The following is a 13784-nucleotide window of genomic DNA, read 5'->3' as shown; positions in this document are numbered from 1 at the left end:
ATTATTTGGGGTAGTTTGTTTTAGCTAATTTTACCCAATAGATGTGGAGTGGAAAAAATTAAAGGCATACTTCATCCTCAGAATGTCCACTTGTATATCAGTTAGTCACCCTGTGTTATGTTGAATTTGTAAAGAAAACATTTTTCTTGTATGTCTCCACACTGTATATAAGAATCCAAAAATTGAGAAAATTCTTGATGAATTGAAGTCATAGGGGTCCACACTTAGAAATAGCAAGACTGTATTAAAACATCTGTTTACAAAATCTCACACAGCTCATGCAGTATAACCCACATCTGTTTCATCCAGTCGTATGCTCAGTACTTTGTGATGGGGAACTAAACTAACGATGCTTTCACACCTGCCCTGTTTGGTTCAGTTCATTCATACTCAAGTACGTTAGCCCCCTACGTGTGGTTTGTTTGGGCAGGTGTGAACACAGCAATCACATGTGTGCGCACCAAAACAACCAGACCGAGACCTTCTTGTGGAGGTGGTCTCGGTCTGGTTACAAACAAACTCTGGTGCGGTTCATTTGTGGTGAGAACGTGTTCCTGCCTCGATCTGAACCAACTGCAGTCGCATTACGCATTGTTTGGGTTAAACATGAGCATGTTACAGTCCTGGAGGATTATTAATGTGCACCTCCTCCTGTACTGCCTTAATATGCACATTCAGCACATCCAATGCATCAAAACATTGTTTTCTAGTTGGAGCCGCGCCTCGTTTTCAAACTGTATGGTTTGACTAAAATGAACAATGACAGCAATATAGTCCATGATGAGCAGCGCTAAAATCAACCTGCGTAGTTGTCCCTCCATTGTGACATTAGAAAGTGTCACATTTATCTTGCAAGTGTACTCTTCTTTCACGTTTTGTTTACTTCCTGGATTTTTCCCACATGGAAATTCTGACCAATCAAGAGCAGCTTTCTCACACAAGGCACTTTATCTGGTCCGCTTGTAAATGCTGCCGTGAAAACACGAACCAACTCTAGGCAATTATTAAACTTTGCAACAAAATTAGTCCCTGATTCAGACCACAGCAAGTCAACTCTAGGTCTGAAAGCACCCTCAAAGTGAAATACATCCATGTTTTCTTTTCAAAGCCAGACTCCATTGATAGAAACAGAAATTTTATCTCACTGAGCACAGGAGCTGCTGGTCTACCGCTGCCTCAATAAGTTACTTTGTTTGTGTTATTTTTTGACTTTGGTGTTTTCAGGGGTTAGTTCAGATTCAGCAAAGTCACACAGGAACACAAACAAACTACAGATCATGGCAGTGGTAGACCAGCAGTTGCACTTTTAGTTCAGCTTCTCATCGGAAAGGACCATCTATCTTGGAAGTACTGAGCATACAACTTGAAAAATGAGCCTTGGATAATACTGCACAAGCTGTGTGAGACAGATTTTGTTAAATGCAGACCCCTATCACTTCAGCTCATCAAGAATATAGTAAGAGTAATTTATATAAACGGATGTTAAAGGATTCCTTTAATATCCATTTTAAAACATCATTCATGAACAAGAGGTTACATCATCTTAAACTATTTTTAACTTTAAAGTCAGCAACTCTCGCAACATGTGTGTGTGTGTGTGTGTGTGTGTGTGTGTGTGTGTGTGTTTGTGTTGAAAGAGAGCAAGCGACTTGGGGTGGGGCTCAACAGAAAACCACTAAATTGCCCATAAAAATGGCGACGTTCACATTTTAAGTCATCACCCAGATCTTCCTCTCCCATCCAGGTCGTGGATACTCAGTGTGACACAATAAGCAGCCTGCAGGCCTTGGCACGCTCCTCACTGCTGTTTCACCATAAATCAACCATCACTTAACCACCTAGTATGATACTGTTTTTAATTTTACGCTCAGATGTAAAGTCTTTGTATGGGGCTTCGGTTACATGGAAAATCTTACTTTGGTCGTGCACTTTGTTTATTTACTCAGCTCAAAGTCAGGATAATGGCTTGTATGCATAACCCCCTTACTTTACAATGGCAGGCAATGGTTCTGCATTTATTTAAAAATAGTTGCTGCTGTGATAAGTTTGGTTGTAAAATCTGCTCTGATGAATTTCCAACTGTGTTAGGGCTGCTGTATCTTGTTTTATTAAGGTGCAGTATTTTATTTTATGTCACCAAATGCATCGTGCTGTGAGCATTTTACACCATTAGTCTGTTTTGCTCTTATTTATGTGCATTTTTTTGTATTTCTAGATTTGGGATATGATCAATTTGCTTTGACACCTAGCTCATTTTATGTCTGATATTATAGTTTGTATGTTGTATTCGGTATATAGTGCTTGACTGTATACTTCCTGCTCTGGGAATTATGTTCTACTTCAAAACCACTCTTCGCAGAGTTCTTCTGCTGCTGTGACACTTCATTTCCCCGCATCCCTGGGTCATTTTTGTCACAGGCTGAGAAGATGTAGCCTATAAGCCCCTCGGCTGTTCCCTTGGAAATTAAAATACGAGGAAGGAACCCTTGTCTGTCATAGCTGAGATCCAAAGACTTCAGTAAGGATGAGCCATGGTGGTGTACCAGAAAACATGGCCCGAGTCAAATCAAGTGCTTGTCTTGGACGAGTTCGCCCTGAAGCAAGGACGAGCGCAGCGCCGAGCAGACTGTATCTGACATGACAGTTTCAAACGAACCCAAATGGACACACACAGACTGCCCAGATGAATAGTTTGTATGTGTGTATATATGGTCATGGTGGCGGCCATCAAGCGGGACATGATTCACACATGCATTTACGTGCACTGTTGTATGTGGGCTATAAACACGGAAATATGGAGCGGTGTCTTGTTCCTTCTGTGTGCACTCTGTCCCCTGACAGTCCTGCTTCCTCGGGGGTTTTACTAGTTCAGGTCAGGGATGTTAAAGTAAAACACATGTAGGGTAAAGAGATACAAGTAAATGAAAGCAAACAACAACCAACTGTCATGTTCCTACTTTGGGAAACGCTTGAGCATCAAATTTTCCATTGAATTTTCCATCAGAGGACTCTGGAGCCAAAATGTGAAACATCTTGTCAAACATTCCAGTTTTCTGTGTGCACATGTGTGTTTGTACGTGCATATGTGTTCATGTGTGTGTTAAGATTAGTGTCGGTGTTCCAGTTATGGCATTGGGTGTGTGTGTGTGTGTGTATCGTCTTGTCTTCTCAGACGTCAAGGAACAAGGCGAGGAGTGTCAGAAGTCATTTGGCCACGATGGAGCCACACGGCACGCTGCCATTCACTTCGAATCAGCCGCACACTGTGAGATCCAGCTCTGCCTGGGGGGCATGGCCACTGACACACACACACACACACACACACACACACCTCCACCACCCCACCTCATTCTGCCTCAAAGACACACCAAACACGGGATCCCTACCACGCCTCATCACCCAGCCCCTGGCCAACCCTCTCGACCTGCCTGGACACACACACACATGCACAAAAGAAATGCACTTAAACACAGACACCTAAAATCTCTCTATACACACACTCTGACACACGGGGATGTCAGGAAACACACGCATTTAATACACATGCACATGCACCAGACAAGCCCTGTCTCTCCCATTTATTCTCCCTCCATCCTCCACCTTCTCGGAGATTTCTTTCCTTCCCCGCTGACTTCGCCGTCTCCCTCCTTCCTTCCTCTTTCTTCTCGTCTCTCTCCCCTCCCTCTCGGAGATTTCAGAGAAAATAGCTGAGGGCCAGATTAGAGGTTGGCTGCCTCTTTGCGTTACCAGCAAAGATAAATATTCCCAGGATGACTCCCATTGCCTGGAGGATGTTTATGTGTGTACATGCTGCTCTAACCCCCCACCCCCACCCCCCGTACACACACATGTACAGTATGTGAGCACATGTGCAAGTTAAACACACGCACTCTGCTGCATTTACTCTGTGCTCAGTGACATGTAGATTGAGCAGAGGGAGATCACCGCCTTAACTCACTGTTACCTGTTGCCCTCATCAGTGTGTGTGACAAGGTTGTGTGTGTGTGTGTGTGTGTGTGTGTGTGTGTGTGTGTGTGTGTGTGTGTCAGCCAGGTGATAAATGCCAACAGCTGCTCTGTGATGTCACTGTCACCGGCTGTTAGGGGGAATCGGAAGATGAGATTCTGTGTGTCTGTTTGCAGGAATGTTCACATTTATGGATTGATTAGGTTACTTTTAAAATAAAATATACTCTCATGAATATCACAATCAGTTATGTAAGAGATTACAGATAATCTGAGAGGTGACATCATGTATTCTGACGATCTGATGAGATGCTGTTAGATTACTTATTTGAGATGTTCAAGTACAGATAAGAAAAATAAGTTAAAGCATGAGAATCATACTGTTCCTGTACTCATTTTATTCAAATATATAATTCTTGTAATACCAGTAATTTGAATTTTCTGTCCTATTTTCATGTCCAAAAGGTGGTTATCTACTTTTGAAGGAGGAGTATCCAACTATGGAAAAACAGGAAACCATGCAGAAATTTACTAAATTAGAGAACTGGATGTCCCCCTAGGTCCACTGTTATTTTTGTTAGGATCTATACCTTAAAAGTGAGAGCTATATGGCATGGATCAGAGGTGAGTATTGCAGCTATGTTTATTGATTGCCAAGAAAATAATAACTAAAAGGATGCAAAACCACCAGCTATATCTCAGTGGTTGCAGAGACTCAGACAGCAAGTCTGCAGCTGAAAATGGACACTTTGTTGGCTGGATTTTGGATTTTCTGACCTGCAGAACAAAAAAGTCAGAGTTAATGGTCAACTCTCTGATCTATCTGTATCATCTACTGGCTCACCTCAAGGATGTGTCCTGTACATACTGCACACAAATGACTGTCGCAGCAAATTTGAAAACCGTCATGTATTGAATTTGCGGACGACACAGTCATAGTGAGCCTGCTGAATAACTCTGTAACTTCACATGGTCCTGTGGTTGATTATTTCTTAAAATGGTGTCAGGAATCATTTTTACCTTTGAATGTTTTGAAGACAAAGGATATGTGTGTTGATTTTAGACGTGTGCAGCCCTCATCTCCTGACTTCACAGTGATTGATGGTCAGGCTGTTGAAATTGTAGAGTCCTATAAGTACTTAGGCACTATTCTTGACAATAAGCTGACATTCGAGAAAAATACGGTCTTGATTTATAAGAAAAGTCAGCAGCGTCTTTTTTGTCTTATGAAACTTGCTAAATTCCAGGTTGACTCTACCCTGATGACTATGTTTTATCGTTCTTTTATTGAGTCTGTGATCACGTTTTCCTTTATCTGTTGGTTTCAATCCTGGAGGGTAAAGAGAGAAATCTCCTAAACAAAGTTGTTGGTGTTTGGAGTAAAATCACGGGGTCTGCACAGGAAACTTTACAGGACCTTTACAACATACAGTTGATTAAGAAAGCAAACTCCATCTTGTCTGACTGCTCTCATCCGCTACACCAACAGTTTCAGTTTTTACCATCAGGTTCACTGCTCAGACTCCTACTAGCTAAAACAAACAGGTACAAGCACTCTTTTGTTCCTTCTGCTGTCTCCCTTCTAAACGCCAGGCGGAAAAGGTAGCTTATTCATTAGTGCAGAACATCTTAATTCTTTTTGAATCAGTATTTATTAGGCTTGTCCACAATGTGTTTATTATGCTGTGTGTATTTGTGTATTTTTGTACTTTGTGTTGCTCCCACTGCTGCAAAACTAATTGCCCCACTGGGGACAAATAAAGCAATTGATTGATTGATTGATTGATTGATTGATTGATTGATTGATTGATTGATTTAATACAGAGGTGGACTTGTGTTACACTCTACCTATTTAACCAACTGAAATGGGCTGTGGTAACAAAACTGTGATGATATAATAGAATACCACCGAAAATGTCTATGTTATTGTCATTTTTAACTGACTCTTAACACTTCACAGATTTATTTGTGATGTTTTTCAGCTTGTAATTCTTATTTATTTATATTCATAAATTGCATATCTCTAAAGATTTTGTATAACTTGTTGTTTTGGAACTCTTGTTTAATGATGCAATCTTCGCTTTTATCTTTTTCTTTTTATGTATAACTGATGTTATTTAATAGGGGAGGTATCTTCATAAGGCACTTTGCCTTCCAACCTCTCCGGCACAAAGCATTTTATTTATTTTTTTCTTTATTTTCTATACATACAAATGCCCCCTTATGTAATATCTGTTTCTTTACCTTTATATTCTATTTCATTTTATGTATTTTTTAATATTTTTATTCTATGTGTTTTTATTTTTTATTATTTTTTATAGGTAGGTGTGATTTATTATTATAACAATAACAATAATAATAGTTATTGTTATTATTATTATTATTATTATTATTATTATTATTATTTTGTATTTATTTATTGTATTTACTCATTTTTTCAGGGAATGACCTGTTCTGTTAGAAAATTACGTGGCATTAATATTAATATTCATATTCATAATAATAGAGGACATCTATCCAACTTTTGCTTAACAGCGGCCACTATGGCTGCAAATTGCAATTACAGGATAATGGCGCAAGGAATTTTCCTTTATTTCCCAAGATTCTTTGGGTCAGTTGCTTCAAGAACATAATCATAAGGAAACCTGACTGAGAGTGGGTGGAAGGCTTGGACGCATTATAAGAATCGGATGCTGGACTCAAACATCACACTGAGTCACTTGAATCAAAATTACTCAGACTGCATGAACCAAATGGTTTTCTTGCTGCGTCTCCTTCTGGCCCCACCCGCATGTTCCTGCTTGGCCTCTAGACTTTAAGTCACTTTTCTAGGTTATATGGGTAAGTTTACAAATATAAAAGATCTGTGATTTAGTAGTAATAATATAATGGTGGTCCTTTGGGGAAGTGCTTTTTTTGGGACCACAAGCAAAACAACAACAAACATGCCTCCTCCAGGTGAGCTATGTGTTCACCCTGCTGGCCTTTGAGGTTTCAGGTGCTGTCCATGAGACGCAATGTCCCTGGTCCAAATCCAACATTACACAAGAGGAGAGGAGTCATACAGGCGGCAAACTGACTCATTATTATATTACACAATAATTGCTATCTAAAGCTTGCTTAACAGTAGTCACCATAAGCTGCCAGTCATACCAGGCAGCTGCAGCAGCAAAACACCTGAGCGTATTGTATTTAGCAATGATGCGTTTCATTGCTTATGAATTCAACCTTTCATTCAGGAAAGAGTGTTAACTCTTCTTTTGATTGTGACATGGTCTTACTTAAAATATGTGTAATCTGATATCATACATATTTTTACAATTGACGTAACAGAACTTTTTATAGTTATATGCTTTGAAATTAATACTTTTATAACCCAACTGTGCGTGTTTATGCATGTGTGTTTGTGTGCATGTTGTGCACACACTGTAGGCATTTATGGCTTGACTTTATGATGTGAGGACAGAGGAGAAAGTGTGGACCTCATCTGATCATTACATTACAAGCTCAGTAATGATATAATGCATTTTCTGGTGGTATAAAAATGCTAAATCAGTGATTTGGTGATAGCAGCAGCCATGGACACCATTTGCTTTCAAATGTAAAGGTCCTCAGCCAGCTGTTTATGACATGTTACTGTACAACGTATGACGCATGAACACTCAAGGGAAACTGATTCACTGTGTGGGCAAAATAAGAAACATTCACATAAAAAGATAAATGAAAAATAACTCAAATCATTTTTCATCATCATCATTTTGTGCTTTGTATTCTGACCGCCATTGTGGATGTGCATCGTCTCAAAAATGTATGTTGGCGCTACATGGACAATAGGATACCACAGGATCTCTGACTCATCTCCTTAGGCTGCTTTGTCTTTTCTCCTACAGTACATGGTGAACACAGTTTTCTCCTTTTCAGTAACTCTAGACATTTAAGTTCTGTAAAATCCATTTCCAGTGCAAACTGTCTTCTCACTGTAATTTCTCCCCCCCTATTATAGACTAAATTAGAGACTGTAAACACTTTGGATGAATGATAAACGCACAGCACAGCCTGATAACACATATCTCAGCAGAGCAGTCTACAGCCGCAGCTGTAAATGAGTGAAACCTCTGTGCTCCATTGTAACTCAATTCCTGCATGCCTCAATGGTGTCACCACTAAAACACCATGATGTGGAAGCATAACTCATTCTCTGGTATCTTTTTTCCATCTGTAGGGGATCCCCTGTAAAGAAATCTAACCTCACAAACCAGGCTGCCCTGAGCCTCGCCCAGGGTGAACCAACGTCTTTATCATGGCATCTTCCCAGAACGATAATTACACAGAAGAGGAAGAGCTGGCAGGACTGAATCCTGAGCCAGTGGGAGAAGCCAGGAAGCTCTTAACCATATTTGACTTTTGAAAGTGCTGGTGGGATCTGATCACAGGTCAGCAAGGACACATGTGTGGCTCCAAAGGCGGCAGACTCAACTGTTCTGCTGTTTTTAAGTCAGAGAGGGATATGCTAAAGTCAGGGGAAGTCGAGGATGCAGGTTCACAGGCTCAAAGATAACATCCCGACTTCGCCAGTGTCTTAACCAAGACTGGCGCTACTCTAGCTCACCCTGACCTCTGACCTAACCATAGGGAGCAAGTGAACATTGTCTCACATTATTATCATGATTGATCTAACACCGACACAAAAGGTCAGATTTGACCTTTCACATTTTAAATGAAGCATCAGAATAAACAAATATAGACCACGCACATGACTTCGTCGAGGGATACAGATTAAGTCCTTTAAGGAAACTGCTTTCAAGGGGACACTTAGAGGAAATTGAAATCAGATGGAGATTATACAGTTAAGAATATGTTTCCCCTTAGAGGTAAAGCAAGGAGAAAGGACGGTAAGGGGGGGGACTGTGTTGTATAGCTCATGGCACCAGTGACCTGTGAACAGAGGAAATGGACTTATGTTGTAAGCTCGGCTTCTCTGGAGAGCTAATTTACCTATTTCCCTTTGGACATTTACCTTCATCTGCAATAAATCAGCAAATAGTGACTGGTTTTTCCTCTGTTTTTGCTTCATCTATTGACTTTTTCTCCAAAGTCTTCAAAACTAAAGCTGTACATTAGAGTCTCGTTCATTCCCGTACTGACTGTAGCTAGGGTGTCTGAGCTGTACTCAGCTGGTGTCTGAGCTGTACTCACTGGTATTAGTTACACACAAGCAGAAACCTCTGGTGTCAGATTCTTAATTTAGACTTGTCCTTTTTGCCATATCCTTTTTTTTTTCATTGAAAGATAAAGCTCCAGTAACATCAAGTGGTGGGTACATTACTGAAAATCTACACTCAAGTAAAAGTACAATTACTCCCATAGAAAAATGGCTCAACTAAATGTGAAATGACCATTTGAAAAACCTACTCAAGTAAAAGCTGAAAAGTACCTGGTTGATTAATTACTCACAGTACAAGTTATTTTCTATTTTAATATTTTGGTGTAGGATGGGCCAGTGTAACATAATGACAAAACATCAAGGAGAGCAGATAGGCTAATCAAACATTAATGAAATATCACACAGGAGGGAGTGCAGCTGAGTGCCAAACATACAGTAATCAGAGCTGTGTTGATATTCAGTGGAACGGCATGACCTCAGGTGTGATATCTCTTTTATACAAAAGTTCTGCCAGCTCCATTTATTATTTGACAGTAAAAAGCGACAACCCATTATAATTTGTTTGTTTATTTAATCATGTCTTTGACCCCGCCAACACAAATAGTTCTGCAACTTAAGTGGGACTGGACTGTTGCCAAGCAACACATATACATTCCTGCACACTACTTTGCTTCTTTGTGTAGGTCTACACCTTACCGCAGGCCAGCTACTTTGTATCATGTACATTTATCTGTATGTTTCCATTTATTGTGCAACCAGTGAAATATGAGTTCATTAACAGTTGTTTTGGTGGCATACAGCCGATACCGATTGAGTTGACAGCTTGATCTGTATGTTGCGACATCGGCTGATATGATATGAGCTCACCTGGAGGTTTGCAGTGAAGTGTCCAGGCTTCTCTTCTTTCCATTGTTTTTTTCTGACAGCCATTCATAATTTAACTCAAATGTTATTTTTGGAAATATGATCATCTTTGCAGTGCAAAGTTGTAACGAAGGCACAAACTGGACTGTTCAAACAGTCAGATTGCTGTTGAAACCATTTCAAGGCGTCTTTTGGTTGCTAGGACACAACATCGTTATTCCACTTAGACGGGAACAGCATCTGAAACCATGAACTATAGTTCAGTCAGGACCACTTTAGTCAAAAGAAACTTTCTTTCCATTTGCAGTATTATATTTGGGGCTATGGCTCTGTTACAAGCCTCTCTGCTTTTCCCGGGGCCTACGCAGAAAGCCTCTTCCATGGGCCTACATGGAATGCCTAAGGTGGAGAGACCACATCTGTCTGCCCTTCCACGTGCAAATGAGGAAAGCCTGAGGCAGAGAGAGCAAACCTTCCTGCCCTTCCATGCGCCTACATGGAAAGCCTAAGGCAGGGAGAGCAGCAGCAAAGACCCCCGGGGAACAGAACAGAGCAGCATCAATGACAAACAGAAATGACACTGATAAGTCAGACACAGCATGAAAAGGAGGAGCTGGGGTGGAGGCAGGTTGCAAAGCAGCTTGCATAGGAACCATTAGTTTTTTCAAAGTAATGTTGGCTTGTTCATGTTCAGGTTCTTTTGTTTGACCACTGCAATCCACACTTAATGCTAGATTATTTCTTTAGGTAGATTTTATTTCTGACATCAAGTTTGTACCTTGTCGAAGGGAACTACCTACCACTGAGCAGCACAGTCCTCAAGCTAATTTCGTCAATTCCCACAGTGTGTATTTCAGTTCAGGAGTACTATTCAGCTGTTTTCAAGCAGCAGTGGCTAGACTGAAAGTTTAGTAATTCAAGGATGCTGTTTCCTGGCAACCGAAAGACGCCTTGAAATGGTCGCAGTGGTTCCAAACTGGTGGGTCACAGTCCACAAGTGGGTCCTGGGTCCATTCTGAATGGACCACAAGTGACGTGCGAATGTGTCAAGTTTGTAAAAAAAAACAAACAAAAAAAAACCACACACTTTATTTTGAATTACAATGAATTTCCGGTACAGAGCTTTAATTTTGAAGCGCTATTTCCTGCTGTAGAGTGGGTGAATACCAGACAGCTACCTAACAGGGACAGCGAACTAGCTCGAGAACATGGACAAATGCAAGTATGACGCTGAACATATTATACTATGTGGACCTTTAACTACTGACTAAAGAGAAATCTTGACCCCGTGGCTGGACCAGTTGGGAACCGCTGGTCTGTGGTACTGTTTGGTTGTTCATAGCACCACACTCTCAGAGCAAATGCAGAGTGCCAAACACAGTAAAAGTGCTAAACTTTAAACTATAGCAATAGAGTGGTCTATTTCATCAAACAACAATGACAGCGCATCAGAGTGGATTTACGAACGCACCCATCGACTAATCTACCAGATGTAACAAAGGTATAAATGGCAAATAAAGTGTAGTAAAAAGTAGATTCCTAGCTAAAAAATATATTTCAAGAAAAAGATGAAGTACATTTTTAGAAAATACATTTGAAAAGTACTGGTTCGTGTAAAAGTACTGGTTCCTGTAAAAATCTACATTTTTACTCGTGTGTTATTCGTTATGTATAACTCACCAGTGGCGCTATCCGAATAAACTACTTCTGGCTACATTTTAAGACACTTTTATATCTTTTAGGTTGTCTTTTTTTGATGAGCTAGTGGTGTGAATTTGCTGCTACTGGCAGGCTGCTCAGTCGGCAGCTGTGCTTTACACAAGGCAGTTGGCGTAGAGCAGAAAATGATGAGGCATGTCAGAACAAGACTGATATTTTCAAGCTGCACATTTTTCTCCCTGCTCAAGACTTCTGTCTGTCGCTTTGCACAAAGCACCAAACACACGCACGCAAACACACACAAGTGTGATCACACACATGTATACATTCAGACTTATATACTTATACACACATTTGTTATCACACTCAGGCTTTAATTCATACTCAACCATGCACGCACAGACGAGGACAAACACACAAAGTCGCGTACACCTACACACACACACTACCAAGCCTACTGAGGTCTAGTTTCATAATAAGAGTAGAAGAGTTATTCTGCATATTGTTATGTATAAACAAAAGGAATAACTGTCTGAATGTCGGTGTCATAACTCCACAGTAAAAAAATATATTTTTCACATGGTAGCTCAGAACCTAGTTTAGGATTGTTATCCGAGATGTTCGATGTCCGATTGTAAGGATATAAGGTATTAAAGGCATGTTATTAGATATCTAGTGTCACATACTATACTCAAACACACACACACACACACACACACACACACACACAAATCAGGTGATCCATACCAGGATGTGCATATCACACTGTTTTAGGAACTCCTAGTGTCTGTTATCTCAACTCTGTGACAGGTCCATGTTTGAATATGAATGATGAAATGTGTCACCAACGTCCTATTTTTCTTTCCCTGCTTTGGCAGAGTTACTTCCTGTTAATACAAATAAGTGTTTCTTGTGGAGAAAATAGGACTGTTTTTTTTATTCTCTCTGGTTTGACACCCTTGGTATGCAGTAGCACCGCTAAGGGAGGGCCGGGGGCCATGGTCTCCCTGATACAGTTGCTTTTGCACCTTAACTTTCATTCTTGTCCTGCTGTGTTTCCCCCTGATGCTGCCAAGTGCCATTAAACCATAATGGTGACCGACTGCATAGAATGCCGGCTTTAAAGGACAGCTTTTTTTGCCAGTGTCCGACGCTGCAAGTCATCATCCAAGTGTTGGATTTTTCTATGCCTTCGGAGTGAGACCAGCCCATATACTTCTACAGCATAAGAGAATTCCTGCAATTCACTCACGGCTTTTGGTTTTGGTGTGCCACCCCAAGATTTTAGGTGGCCCCATCTGACCACCCCTGCAAAAATCTTCTGGGAGTGCCGTTGTTGTTGTGAGAAGATGTAGTGTCATATCCTGTCTGAAACTCTGCTAATGATTTCATCAGTTTTTTGGAAAAACACAGATGGCATTGTTGGCTTGAAGGGTGTTGAAAGAATGCCTTGATAAGTGTGACACCTCTGTTTCTCAGCAAACAGTCAGATAGTATACAGCAGCAGTTCTCTGAGTGTAAACATGCTGAGATATGAGCTTTATCACCCTCATATCACCGACATCTGGGAGCTCTCTCTCTCTGTTTCCCTTGTGCTCTTTATGTTCCTTTTTGTTGTTCCTTTGGCATGCCAGTTTATCCAGCAGCGGTTGCATCAGCAGAAACGTTGTCCGTGGCAGTCACGCTAATTTAGCCTCTTCTCTTTTTTTCATATCCCGGATAGGCAGGTGCATGTTAGAGTACACACAATTTAATGCTCTAGCTCACTCTCTCCCTCTCTCTGTCACACACACACACACACACACACACACTGGTGTAAATAAACACAGGAACACATAACTAAGCAGGATTGACACTGAATTCTCTTTGTGTTTTTTGAATAATTATGTTTGAAATGAATGGATTTACCTTTTTCAAACACTGTTTAAACACCCACAACAGCCAGTGCAAACATTTGAGATTTTATTCAAATCTGTATTTGCCTGAATTAACACACACACACACACTCTGCACTTTACACAAATACGGCCTGGAGACATCAGTTTCATTCATGCTAGTTCCACATTCAGACATCAATGTATCTCCCAACATATTTCCATCCAACAAGCACATCTTGGATGTTGGATGCAGTT

The sequence above is a fragment of the Epinephelus fuscoguttatus genome, linkage group LG1 (genome assembly GCF_011397635.1).
Source record: "Epinephelus fuscoguttatus linkage group LG1, E.fuscoguttatus.final_Chr_v1".
Classification (NCBI taxonomy): Eukaryota; Metazoa; Chordata; class Actinopteri; order Perciformes; family Serranidae; genus Epinephelus; species Epinephelus fuscoguttatus.
The sequence above is the reverse complement of the archived record's forward strand: the minus strand, read 5'-3'. Positions refer to the sequence as shown.